Source organism: Mus pahari, chromosome 19 (assembly GCF_900095145.1).
Source record: "Mus pahari chromosome 19, PAHARI_EIJ_v1.1, whole genome shotgun sequence".
Lineage (NCBI taxonomy): Eukaryota > Metazoa > Chordata > Mammalia > Rodentia > Muridae > Mus > Mus pahari.
In genome coordinates, this window is record NC_034608.1 from 57,457,781 (window position 1) to 57,471,947 (window position 14,167).

General features: G+C 42.8%; 1 protein-coding gene across 3 annotated transcripts in view; it reads left to right on the top strand.

The window, feature by feature from the left end:
* The first annotated feature begins 3,334 nt into the window (after positions 1-3,334).
* The window catches only part of Slc7a2 (solute carrier family 7 member 2), a 55,326-nt gene continuing 44,493 nt past the window's right edge, over positions 3,335-14,167 (top strand). The window contains exon 1 of one of the 3 annotated variants that reach the window (XM_021218812.2): positions 3,335-3,489. The gene's annotated coding sequence lies outside the window, so the exon portion shown is untranslated. Of the gene's footprint in view, positions 3,490-3,621; positions 4,001-14,167 lie in introns of those variants that run through there. The other 2 variants (XM_029531898.1, XM_029531897.1) reach the window with 2 other exon arrangements.

Sequence of the window (14,167 nt, forward strand, 5' to 3'; positions counted from 1 at the left end):
ATGTTGAACATTTTTTCAAGTGCTTCTCAGCCCTTCGGTACTCCTTAGTTGAGAATTCTTTGTTTAGCTCTGTATCCCATTTTTTATTGGGGTTATTTGAATTTTTGGAATTTAGCTTCTTGAGCTCTTTGTATATATTGGATATTAGTCCCCTATCAGATTTAGGATTGGTAAAAATTCTTTCCCAATCTGTTGGTGGCCTCTTTGTCTTATTGACAGTATCACAAAGATTAATTTTAAAGATGTCATTAAGACTTGTTGAATTTTTTTTTTCAACGACTTCACTTCTCCTCGTACACGGTATTTCACAGCTTGTCTTCAGGGTCAATAAAAGTGAACTGGGTCCAGTGAAAAGTTGACTTTAAAGTTTTATACATTTTTAAGGCTACTGAAGAGCAACAGTGGTCTGAAAACCCCGGTAAATTGTACTGGCCAGACCTGTAGTCTAGTATTTGGTCAAGTCTTATTTGTCTCATCCCGGCATTATTATCCAACATCTAATCAGTGTACAAAATTGTATATCTTAAGTTTGTGGTCCTGAACCAGCTTGAAGATGATAAAACCAGAAATTGGACCTTGTTTTTTAAAAAAATCAGTTCATTCAGTCTTAAAGTGAATCCCTCATTTGTGGAAACAAAATTTCCTTCAGGTTGTATTTGGCAAGAATGGTAGAACAGGGCGTGGGATTTATTCGTTGATGAAAGTCCCTTGAAATTCCCTGTCATTTCATCAACACTTAGGAGCTCAAAAGTGCATAAATGTTAGTGAAATCTAGAAAATGACAACCTGGGTTATTAAAAATAAATAAATAAATAAAATTCTCTCATTCCTAAGGGGGTGGGGGAGTTTTACAGATGTAAAGTTTAACTTCTTTTCAATGTTTTTCTAAAAACTCTTATTCTGTTTTCTTGTATTGGTCATACTCCCTATTAGAGTTCTAATACTAGATCTGTGGATACCATTCTTTCTACATCCACACATCTTGTGCAAATTGAGAAATAACCAAAGATATAATGCAAACTCAAGGTTAATTAATAATTTCAAACAGGAAATGTGTCAGTCTATAAAGGACATTAAAAATCACTGTGTCTAACTTCCTAGCCATTGTGCTAGAAATTTGTGGTAAACAATTTGTTTATTTTTTGTCTCACAGAGAAATAACTCTGATTAGTGCCATATAAACATGGTATATTCATGCTTCAGGAAATATCAAAATCACATTGACTCAATCATTGGTATTCTGACAACACTGGCAGTTTCTAGATAATAAAGCACTTCATACCAACTCGTTGTACTGCAACATAATCGCTGATTAAATATACATTTGAACATCATAAGGAACTTAAGTAAAGATATATGGATAAATGATGTCTTAAGTTTTAAAATAGAAATGTCCATTACTAGACATGGAGGTGACACACTAGTGACTCAAAGACAATCTAAAGAATTTGTGGTGACATGGACCTATTTTTCCCACACTTGAGGTCAAGGGCATGTTTGGCTCTGTAATGAGTTCTATCCAGTCTAGATTACCTGAGGCCCAACTTTAAAACTACGAACAGAGCAGCAGGCAAGACAATAGAGAGACGGTGTCTGCTCAGAAGCTCTGTGAGGGACTACATTCATGGGAGAAGGGTCTCTGGCGCCTTGGTGGTTTGAGTTTTATCTGGTGGGACACCTGTGAGGTGCTCATATCTGGATGGATAGGCAAAGACTTACTATTTTACTGGGAGGTAAGTTCTACAGTGTGCGTTGGTTGTTTCTTTCCTGGGACCATCTGGGTAAGGAAGCATGGGATAGTAAGGGGAGTTTTCATATTAAAGTGGAATTCTCTATAGTAATGTTGTAAGACCCTAAGATAGGGACTTGTTAAGACCAACTTTTCCAGTCCCGTTTGAAGGCAGCCGTGGCCTTTCTCTGATTCCAACCTACCTTGAATCAAAAAAAATCCACCATGTTCTGAGGTTAGAATAACTCAGCATGATCTTCCATTGCAGAAGAACAGCCACAAAAACCTCTAATTTAAAAAAAAAAAATCCAGATGAATTTTTATATAATAGACCCATTGTCCTTACAAAATCAGTGAAACATCTTGAGACTTCAGAAGTGTGGGGCCGAGTTTGAGGGGGCATTTGGTGTTGGTGTCTGAGTGTATCAATTCACTAGATGTCATTAAAGGGTTAGCATAGAGAAATCATGATAAAATGTAAGAGGTGTACGCTGATGGTCTTAATTGATTACTACATGTATTCTCTCAGTTCCCTCACAGTAGCTACGCTCTATAGACCTGGACTCATCCCGGAGAGCAATAGGCAACTTCATTAGATACGCATCCTCCGAAGATGGTGGCAGAAAATGTGTCCATGTGCCGTTTCTGGAGCAAGCCCCTGACGATTCAGTAAAATTCTTCAGAAAGGTCTACTTTAAAGAAGAATGACCAGAGGCTCTCCTTAAACCTAGATACTACGTCACACGAATGAACACTCGGTTAGTCTTACTAGTAGGATTGAATAAAAGGCCCTTTTACCACAGTATGAAGCCGGAAAAGATAGCCCTTCCTACCAAGCCACAATAACATACAATGATATTCAATTCTGTGCCAGGGCTCAGCTTCATTTTTGTGTTAAAATCAAGAGTTTCACATCGTGACTTTAATCTTATCAGAGACTCCTAAAGCAAATAGCACAGAATGAGAAACCTCGATTGTGTAACTTCTGTTTTTGCTGGCTATGAAACACCAAGTATCCGTTTCTTTAAAAACCCACCTACAAATAACCATGACTATGACCTGCCCAATCACGAGTCTGGAGTCTTCAAGTTTTGATTTCATTACAGAAAGTGATACTCTTTGACAAAGCACATCTATCTGGGCTTCTAGTTTATTATGATCATATACTATTATTTTTATGTTCCTAATTCTCAATGAGAGAGGGAGGGAGGGAGGGAGGGAGGGAGTGAAGAAGAGGGAAAGAATCCTGCTTAGAAGAAACCTCAGAAATGTCCCCCACCCCCACCCACAAGATTGGGTTCTGCCAAGGAAAAGGGGCATTTTCCCTCTGCCAAACCCTGCGTCTCCAACCCACGCCCACCCACCCCAGCTGGCAAGCGTGTAAACACGTGTGCGCGCGCCCTGCCCCTGCCCCTGCCCCTGCCCCTGCCCCTGCCCCTGCCCCGCGCGCCCGCCGAGGCAGGACAAGCGCTCCAGGAGAGGGTCGCGAGCGCGAGGGAGGGGCGAGACGGCCCCGCCCCTCGCCGCCCCTCCGCCCCGCCCCCTCGCCCCGCCCCGCCCCTCCGCCTCTACTCAGAGGGATGCCCACGTGCCCAGCCCGCCTTCTGCAAGCTCGGCGGCGGGAGCTTCTGTCTGCCTGGACCTGGAAAGGCTGCTGCTGCTCGTCCAGCCTTCGCGAGCTTGGGATCCGCAGAACGCTGCAGCCGCTCGCTCGCCCGTGCCTGTTCCCGTCCCTGTCGCGCGGCCAGGGCACTGCCCCAGTAAGTTGCGGAGAGTGCGCCCCCCCCCCCCCCGAAGGGAAGCGAGCGGTGGGGCGCGGGCGTCCAGACCGCGTCCAGCTGCGTGCAGCTGCCCGGAGGCCGCGCTCCAGCGACTGCTGAGCGGAGCGTCGGGGGCCCTGGGGACGGGGACTGCAGCTCCGGACCCTGGGTCTCCGGCCTGCACCTGAGGTTGCTACCCTCCCTCCTCTTGTCGTTCCCTGTGCGGCTGGCTGACTCTCACTCGAGGCGTGCAGATCCCGCAACGGCCACGCGGGTCGCAGAACTTGGGCATAGGGCCTGACACTGGGACTCCCCGAGTGTTTCTAGTCGCTTATGTTCTGGGAGACCCTGCATATCTCTCTCTGGAAGGGTAGCCCGCCTCCACACCCTGCAGGAGGAGTGGTCCCCCGAAGTCGTCTTTCACTCCCTTGGGGTTCTTGGTTTAAATTTGGAACAAGACTTGGATCTCCACGAAGCCTTTTCCTATCTTGCTGTGGATTGGGTAACTCAGGTAAAATGACCCCCTGGGGGAGTCTCTATGGGTGTTTTAAAGTAAATGGGTGCAGTATTAAGCGCTTGAGTTGTTCTGTGTGTGCCTTTTAGTCTCGGTTCACGAAGTCTTCAGCCTTGAGTACCTTAAAACCTTCGTTTCAGATAGTGGATTCGACTAGTCTGCACTGCCTTGTGTTGTCCCATATGTGCAGTGCAAGGTAATCCTATAATTATTTCAAAGAAATAGGTGCTATAAAAGTCAAAGATGACTCTCAAACTAAAAACTGCCTAGATGCCAGACGTAGAGTTAATCCGATTCAAACTTTAAACTATGAAAAGCTGTCTTCCAAGCCATTTAGGTAATGACTCCCTTGAGACTAAAGTATTAGATCCATGTGGGTCCGTTTTCGATAGAATGGAGTTACCAGACTCTACGGCTTGGGCTGTGTAGTTAAGTGTGTCTGTCCTGGAACTTCGTTCTTGCCTGAGACACGCTTTTGAAATGTGTTTTTCTTTTCTGCCTCCATATTAGTATTTGTATTCTCGGTAAAGAGCAACACTTTGTTGTCTCTGGCTAGGAGCTGTACAGTTGGAGAATGTTCATTCGATCTATCTATCTATCTATCTATCTATCTATCTATCTATCTATATACTTTTTGTGCGATTAGATCTTTCTCTTCTAATCACACCAAAGTAGCATAAAGAAATGATACATCCGCTCAAAGGAACATTTCTCCCTGTTCCTAATGCTAAAATGTTGCAGCTTGGCAACTGTCCAGGAACGAATCCCAGAGGCAACCTTACATGTAGCCTGTAGTTTGCATTTTCAAGCTCGCTCCTTTGCTCTTCACTGTCTTCCTCCTTGTCTCTGGACCAGTGAGTGCCATTGCCATCGGGGCATTTTAATCTTTTGGGCTTTGTCCCCGCTGAAGATCAGGTTAGAGCTTCTTGGTATCTGCAGAGATTCCGTTTGCAGAACCCTGACCTTCACCTTGTTCAGCCAAGCTCTTTTGATTCCGGTTTCCAGTTTTTCTCACTGGGCTCAGAGTTAAGAGTCAGGAAAGAGGAATGGCAGCTAGAAAGACACAGTCTGGGAGCTCCGGACATTTGAAAAGTCTGAGAACTTGTGGAGTTTTTTCATCCTGAATTTCCATGTCTCTGGTTCACTTGAACATGTGTCTGCAGAGTTTTAAAGCTGGTGTTTCTCCACTACAAGTCATGCACCTTTGCAGGCCGCTTGCTGCTTCTTCCTTCTAGGGGGCTCTAGGCCAGCAGTCGTCTTCTCCTGCCTTCTAGTTCAAGTCAGCAGTATTTCTTCTGACTCTTGGAGCCAGGAATCTCCTCCTCCTAACTGGCCATTTCTTCTCCTTTTCCAAAATATTTTACCCTAAATGTTTTCATGTCTAACCTGGTTAATGAGTTTATGTTTGGTTACATTTATTTGCGCTCTCTCTCTCTCTCTCTCTCTCTCTCTCTCTCTCTCTCTCTCTCTCTGTGTGTGTGTGTGTGTGTGTGTGTGTGTGCCAGTCAGAGACCACCTTTCAGAACAGAGTTTTGGAAACAGTCTCATGCCGCTCTTTGCTTTTTTTCATCAGACACAGTATGAATATGATTTCGAAGTCTGGTTTCTTAATAGATGACTTCTCAGATGCCAAATATTTAGAACAAAAGGACAGTTTTCAGTTGAGTGTGTTTCTAAGCTTTTGTGTTTGGTACTGTGTCCCAAAGGAGTGCTTCGAACACAAGACTAAAAGCTAAGGGAGCTGTGTGTCTTCCCTCTCCTTGTGTTTGCCTAAACGCCTTAGCAAAATTAAATCTTTAACTTATTTTGAACCTTTATAAAAATATTAAGAACTATATAGATAAAACCTTGAACAACAATAAAAACCAACAAAATGTCTCCCTTTGCAGTCTTCCATTCCAATAATTTTTTGTTCTGTCCCCTCACCTACTGTGACCTAACACATGTTCAGTGTGCTTTCATTGTAAAATAATTGGCAATGGTCCCAACAGCTTGAGAAAACATGTTTTGCCTATCTTCTAAATGCTTACATGCCTTCCCTGAAAATGTACTGGGTCCCTACAGTACACCAGACACTGGGTGACCCAAAACTAATTACTGACACCATAGAGGGATTCCATAATTATTTCGCATTTAGGAAACTCTTTCTTGATGAATTTTAAGAATCACTTGTTGTTGTTTACTGTATGAAAGTCGTGCCAAATCTTAACGGATGGCTTGAGTGCTGTGTGCATGCACGAAGCTATGTCTGCACTGTGACCTATGAAGATGGGAGCTACTGTTTCATTATCAAAAGCATGTATGCTGGGTGTCTCTGCTTCATATGTAGCTACAAATTTATGTTAATATGCCCATACGTCTTTTTCCATGCTTTTCTGGCTCTTGTCTTAGAAGTGGTAGCCGTGGCTGTGGGCACTGCTTTCTCAGATCCAAACACAATGAGACCTCATTTCCAGCAGGCGATAGCTAGTCATGCCAGTCCCAACTTCATTTATTCATTCTTCTTGTCTAACTCCATAACCTAACTGTTCTGTGCTAATCTCTGGGGGCAGTACTATTTTTCACAGGCCTATGGACACTTTTAGATGCTAGGTGCCACTTTCTGAAGACTTCCCCTGCCCTTATGGCAATGTTCTCACTGGTAAAGGTTTAGGATCAACTTAAAAAAAAAAAAAAACTATATGAGTTAATGTGGGCTTTGTTTAAGAGACTGGCTTTAAATGTGTGGATTGTGTGTCTTCTCCATTCTTATTGCACCCTTCAGTGTGCGCCTCTGTCCTTACAGAGAGCTGTAGTTCTTCATTTTACTGGGTGGATGCGCTATGTTGTTGGAAACCTTGGGTTTTCTTAATGAAGGGCTTTATTTTATCTGAGGCAGCACCTTCAAGCTAGAGGCTGGCATGTGTTCTCTTTTATGTTTTCTGTGTAAAAAGCATCTGCCTGTGAAAGAGTAAAGATAAACGTAGAAACCGTGGGATGAGCTTAGAAATGAAGAACATGCCTGCATCTGCTAGGGCAGTAGTGAGTTGTGGCTCCTCTCTCCAGAACTGACCCTGATCAGGGAACCAGCAACACTGAGAATGAAAGAACCCCATGACCTTTCCTCGAGGAATTAATTTCATTTAAAAAAAAATATTTGCTGAGCAATACATAACAAAGAATGTTGAAGGGCCATGTTGGTTCTCATTGGTTGTTCCCACAGCTCATCTTTCCCAAACTCATGCTGGCTTTCAGACTCTAGTGTTTAATCCCATCGTGTCTACTATGGTGCTTCTTGGGCCATGGAGGTGCCCTTCCTAATAGGGGCCACCTGGTGGGCACAGCATATTGATGTTGTGGTACCGGAGGATACTGAGAATACCAGAGTCAAGATGGTCATGTTTGCTGAGGGCAGCAGTAGCTGCTCATATTTAAGATTGGATTATAGATTAAAAACAGGTGTTTCCTTCTATACCTTCAGTTAATAAACCTTAACACTCACCTCTTATTTTACTTTTTGTGGGAAGGAGCATGATGCTGGAGTTGATACCTTGATCTTAATTGGGAGAGAGTTTCTTTCATTGGCCCTGACATCTGCCATTGTCATCCTGGCAAAGAGTGCTGACAACAGGAATATCTGGTGGAATTAATGGCTGCTTGATACTGAACCAAAAGGAAAAATTCGAGTTTTTCAGCAGTAAATCAATTTTCAGCAGTATTTATTTATTTGACATTAACTTGGAACAGAGTTTGTAAATGCAATACAAGTTCTTGAAAACAAAACAAACAAACAAACAAAAAACAAATAAGAACAAGAAACAAACTTAACATACTTGAGCAGTGGGGTTGAAAACTCAACTGGGTATCACCCAAAACGCACATCTAGCCTCTGGGTTTCTTTCCCCTTTCCATAATTTCTGCTGTCCAGTTTACAGAAGGTCTGCATCAGGTGAAAGCAACTTAATAAACATGCTTCTGAAATTAACATGCCAAATTTACCTCTATGCTTGTGCTATTTAATAATGGTATATTCAGTCAGATGACTGAGTGCAGTATCCTGTCAGGATTCCCTTAGAATAGATAGGTTTTGCAACTTTGATCCCAAGAATATCCTGAGACATTATGTGTAGAGTTTTCCATAGTTGGAAATTACTTTATGTATTGTGCATTAGTACCTGTTTTGTGTGTATATTCATGCGTACATATCAGTGTTTGGATAATAGTTCACAGAATGTTTGTAATTTGCCCTAGCTGTTGCCCTCATTAAAAAAAAAAAAAAAAAAAAATCAGGGCTAGAGCAAGGTGGACCATCTTCTTTCCCAGAACTGGGAGGGCAGAAACAGGCAAACCAAGTGAACAACTCATCTTGATAGTTTGTATCGACTTGGACAACTTGGGTATGAGTTCGCCGGAGAAGAGCCTGATTCTGAACCTTTAGGTTGTTCTGTGTAGTGGTGTTCCCTGCTCTGTGGACTGGTTTACCACGGAAGGAACATGTATTCAGTGGAAGAAAGAAAAGCTTGTGACCACAGCGGCTCCAGTGCACAGCAGTGGCTTGTGACATGACAGATGCGTTGTGTTGTGTTTTTCTCCATCCATCTTGTCCAGTTCATGTCCCCATAGAAAAGAACGCATTATATGCAGACTGGCCCTCCCTGACCATCTCGTGTGAGATTTCTGGGCATTCAGGAACCCTACTTTCATCCAGTAGACAGCTAGAGTTTCTACAATTTGGGATAAGAACCTCACACTACAGAAGCCACTCCAATGCTTTAGGAAGGTACCTGGAGGAATTCTGTAGAGTCTACATGGGGAATTTTTGGTCAGGGGTTCTGTCTCCTTGCTGGTTTATGATGGCGTCTAGTTTCCAAGGTAAATATAGCAGTTGGGGACTCACTATGAGAACAACTGGTGGAAAGATAGACATTTCCATACCCTGTGATTGATGTGATCATCAAAGCAGACAGAACTATAGAGTAGCCTGAGTTTTTGGTAACAGGCTTTTCCCAGGGGAAACCCTGTTCAACTTGATACAAGCTATCGGGAAGAGATTTCATAGTAGCATAGAGATGACTGGCCTCTTTGTACCATGGTGAAAATGTTCCCTTGATTCTCCAAAGCCATAGTCTTTTTGCCAGAATCTCAGATTCACAGATTTCAGTGTTTGCCTATGGAGCAAGGAGTGAATTTGACTCCGTTTTATCAAAAGATCGTCTCACTTGAGGATTTATAATCACACCCATAAACAGGTCAAACAGGAATGGGTAAGAATGGCACGTAATATTGGGGCGTCTTTAAAATGACATTGAGATCCTTCTTCCTGGTTTGCTGCACATCACTGGTAGCTCCCAAACTTAAGTTGATGCAAAGCCTGACTAAATGCTGTTATCAGAGGAAGGAGTATATCACTCCAAGGCTTCCCCTGTGTCTAAGGAGCAAATGACTAGTTTGTAGCAGTTACTTGTTTCATTTATTTAGTAATGTGCTGAACCAGAGGCTGTGAACCCAGAAGAGCTATTTACAGTCAGTTTCTCTGCTGAAGTCCATCTTTTGTAGAGTTTGTGTGGTCGGGATTTGTAATATTTGGTTAAGGGGGTGGAAGAGAGAAAGAAAAGGCCATTTGATGTACTGCATTTGTGACCCAGTGCTCACGTGGGGTTTGGGAGGGGGGAGGAAGGAGTCTTGTATGTGTGCTATTCATCAAGCAAAGAGCACAGAGTGCATTTGCATGCCATTGAGGAACACTGGTGGGCGTTGATACAATTTGTAGTACTATCTGTGTAAACACCTCCTAAGCTGGTGCCCTGTTAAACTCCTGAAATTGAACATTTCGCCTCCAAAGCAATCATATTCTCTGAGGATTCATGCATGGGTAAGGCCTGGTTGCCTGGGGAGTCAGCTTGTTTTAGAATATAAAACAAAACAAGGTGAGACACGATGGTGGTAGCTGGTTTGGCATTCCAAGCTCTCCAGTACCTTTAAAACTGTCCTGTGAGAAATGTCTGAAATCGCGAGAAGCGTCCCACCATCCACAGCGGGCAGTTGCCGAGTTCCTGGTATTTACTTCTATCTCAAACATGACACTAGACAAATCTAGAAGGTAGCTTGCAAGCACCTGAAAAAGGACATTTTAGACATTTGCCCTGACAATTCCAAAATCAAGGATTTGAGAAATAGACCATTAAAAATTGATACACCGGATCCAGAGGAGAATGTAAGAATTTAGAGGTGGAAGAAAGTATTGATTTGTTTCAGTGAAGGAAAAGCGTAAATTGCTACAATGCACACTTCATGCGGAATTTTGCAAGTGGACCTCAAATTACAATTCCCACTTAAAGTTTTTCGATTTGAAAAATTTCTCAGAACCTAACATGTTCGCATATTTTGACTACATGAACAGTTTTAATAAATGGCATACTTTACAATGAAATGAAAGATACAGGCTTGATTTAAAAATAAAAACATTTTAAGTGTTCTAAGGCATTAAGGTAATAAGAGTTTAAACCTCCCAAAAATGACACTTTTGAACAAGGAAATGCTTTGTGTTAGCTCAGAATAAGAGAAAAAAAGCTGTGTGAGGGGTTTTTTTTGTGTGTTTTTCGGATTATCCTAGGTAACAGCTGGTTTGCACTTAGTTCAGTGACCCAAACAGAAAAAAGAACAGACCTGGCATAAAATTTCTGTTGATGGTGCATGTTGGCCTCGCTGAAGTGGATCCTGTGAACGTTCTGCATAATGAGCAGCACATTTGCATCGCTTGGATCTTATTTTTTCCTGCTACAGAGTGCAACAGAGATATGAAGAGCAAACAACTCAGGACTGTCACTTCAAAAAAATATCCTTGTAAATTATTCCGAATGCTCTTCTATGTCTCTTATCTCTAGGTATTGTACCTGTCGTCTCTACTGCAAAATGCGGTAAATTATCTCACTGAGCTACCAGAAAGTGTACTAAATTACTTTTTGCAGAGATTTAAATTTGTTTTAGGCTGGATGTGATGGTGAATACAGGATGGGTGCCTATAAAATCTTGCTGCTTGGGATGTGGAGAAAGGTGTCAGCAGAACAAGAGCAGCCCCCCGACTGTAGGAGACCCTGCCTCAGTTTCCCCATCTCTTAACACAACTTAAAATGACTTTGTCTTTTTCACCTCTGTGCATGACCAGACCAGCCTTTCAGAGTGTTTAACTTTCGTGGTGTGCAGTGTTGAAAGCTGCAGAGGGTGAAGGGGCATGAGGGTGGAATGAGAAATATCCCAAAGTGCAGACTATGGCGGCATGGCGGTCCTCTAATACTAGCATTGAGGAGGCTGAGGCAAGAGGATTTTAACCCAAGGCCAGCTCAGGCTGCATAGCAAGCCTCTGACAAAAATGATGATCCTGAGGTGGAGTCGCTCTCCTAGAAGGGAGTGTGAACACCAACTGTCATCTTTGGTAATAAGAGTAATACAAAATTTTAATTTAAGAATAGGACTTTATTTCATTTTATGATTTTAATGTATTATATGTTAGGTCCAGGGAATCAGAAGGATTAAAGGAACTCTGATTACATCTCTCACTAGTTCTCTTGAATCATAATCTAGGCTCTTTCCCAGAGTTGGTACAAAAGTCTTCATTTTTTTTTTTGAATTAAGTATAAAGTAAAGGAGGAAAAACATAATGCAAAAAAAAAAATTGTATTCGTTTCTGTCTTTGTTTTCAATAAAACGGTATGTGTAGAACAATATTTTAAGAAGTTTCATTTACAAAAACCGGACTGCAGTTTGCACATCGTTAAAGATGAAATATTTGACGTTGCTTGCTAGCATTGTTGAATTATGAGATTGCTGCCTTAGAAGCCTACCTATTCCATTGTTTGACCATTCTTACTCCGCAAACACAAGCTGGCCATCACGTCTGTGTGCAGATGTATCTGGGAAAAATAGATCATATTTCTAAACTGCTACTATAAATGACAACATTTTTATATTTAAAGGTAACACATGGTTGGGCATAGCTGTGTCTTTGGGAGAAGTCAACATTTTCCCCTTAATGTTTCAACGCTCACCACTGCATGGTTGACTTTGTTGTTGTTGTTGTTGTTGTTTCCATCTCTTTCCTCCAGTGCCTGGGTACAGGAGTAGTTAGACCTTCCGAAGGGTGGTTAAGTTCGTTCTCAGAGGGAGCGAGGGGCTTCCTGAGGATTTTCCCTGTCTGCTCGTGTTCTTTCTGACCACATTGTGCTTGATGCCACTCTTGCATGAGAGATCCCAGAGTGTAGCTGGGCAGTTTATGATCTGTGGAGTGCTGATTCCGGACCCCACGGGGTTTCTCTTCCTCTTCCCCTCCTCTGCCAAAATTAAATGAGTAGTAGTCTAGCTAAACCCAAGCCTCCTAGTGACGACTAGTCACTAGCTGCTGAACTGTCCATGGCAGATCTTGTGTGCACCCTCTCTGGGGTACCCCCCTAACTAATACTCTCTTGTCCTTGGCCTGAAGATTATGTTTTCTATGGAGGTGGCACAGGCTCTAGGGGTCTTGCTGCTGTGTAAGGATTCTGAACTCACCCTCTGTTGTAGCCTAAGAATGGCATACTTCCCCTTCCTCACTCTGTTTCCTCTCCACTGCTTTTCCTTGGTCCTGACCGGAAAGACTAACTCCATAGTCACTGACAGCCCTTTAAGAATATAAAGACAAGTGGCTGGAGAGATGGCTCAGCGGTTAAGAGCAGTGACTGCTCTCCCAGAGGTCCTGAGTTCAATTCGCAGTAACCACATGGTGGCTCACAATCATCTGTAATGGGATCTGGTGCCCTTTTCTGGTGTGTCTGAAGATAGCAACAATGTACTCATATACATTTTTTAAAAAAAATCATATGTATAATCGTATATATATAAAAGAAGCTGAACGTGGGCAGAGGGTAAAGTCAACCCTTAAGAAAGTTTTAATCCCATCAGTTTATGCCATCCTGTTACATGTGAGACAGTTACTCAGAAAAGGGCTAGTGGCGGATTTTCCGGGCTCTCTCTTGGTAATCAGTTCGGGTGGTTGCTTCTGTAAGTAAAGGGATTCACTTAGAGCAGGAGTTCTGGGGTCACATATCAGATATCTGGCATACCCGATATTTATATTTTGATTCGTAGCAGTAGCAAAATTATAGCTATGAAGTAGCAACAACAACAACAACAAAAAATAATTTTATGGTTGGTAGTCACCAGAGCATGAGGAACGGTATTAAAGGGTCTCAGCATTAGGAAGGTTGAGAGCCACTGGCTTAGACTAACAGTTACCACGTATCGAAGTCGTTTCTCCTCTTGCTGTGTTTATTATTGTTGCAGAATAGAAAGAGTTCACTGCCTTGCTTTTGTGTTTTGTCTCCTCTGTCTCCGAAGCATATTATTCACTCGTGTCCACTAGCAGATCCTATTTTTGGGTCAGGGTTTTCAAGAACAGCAGATACTTCATGAAGACCTACTGATCCAAAACACTAGACCTCCCCATTGCAGGGGTTGGAGGGGCAGGGTGGGGGAGGGGTGGGGAGAAGCTCATTTTCAGCTCAGACATTGGAAAGCTCAAATTTAGAGTGAGAACTCATACTGGTCACTAAAGACTGTGTCCTTTCTGCAAGCTCCCTCATGGAAGTTGTGACATGTGCACCTGTTAACCTCACAAAATAATCTGCTGCCCTTGAAGCGAATGACCTCATTTAAGATTCTTTGGCTTGCTGGCTTAAAGGTAAATTTTAAGAGTGTGTGTGTGTGTGTGTGTGTGTGTGTGTGTGTGTGTGTGTTTATACTTGACTTGGCCTTTTGCTTTGTTTTGCTTTTGTTTTTGTTTTGTTTTTTTTGAGACAGGGTTTCTCTGTGTAGCCCTGTCTGTCCTGGAACTCACTCTGTAGACCAGGCTGGCCTTGAACTCAGAAATCCGCCTGCCTCTGCCTCCCAGATGCTGGGATTAAAGGCGTGCGCCATTTTAATTTCGTGATACCACAGTTTTATGCACGTGACATGAACTGTGTGTTTAAAGCTCTTCTAAGTATCCAGTTCAATACTCTTAAGTACGTTCACTCGGCTGCTCAACAGGTTTCCCGTGCTTTTGATTCCGGGAACACTGAAACTCTCCCCATAAGCAATCCGTGCCCTCGAGGGCCTGGTGACAACCACCCTGTCTTCTGTCTCTGTGAGCGTGTAAGAAGAGGGTTGTTTGTC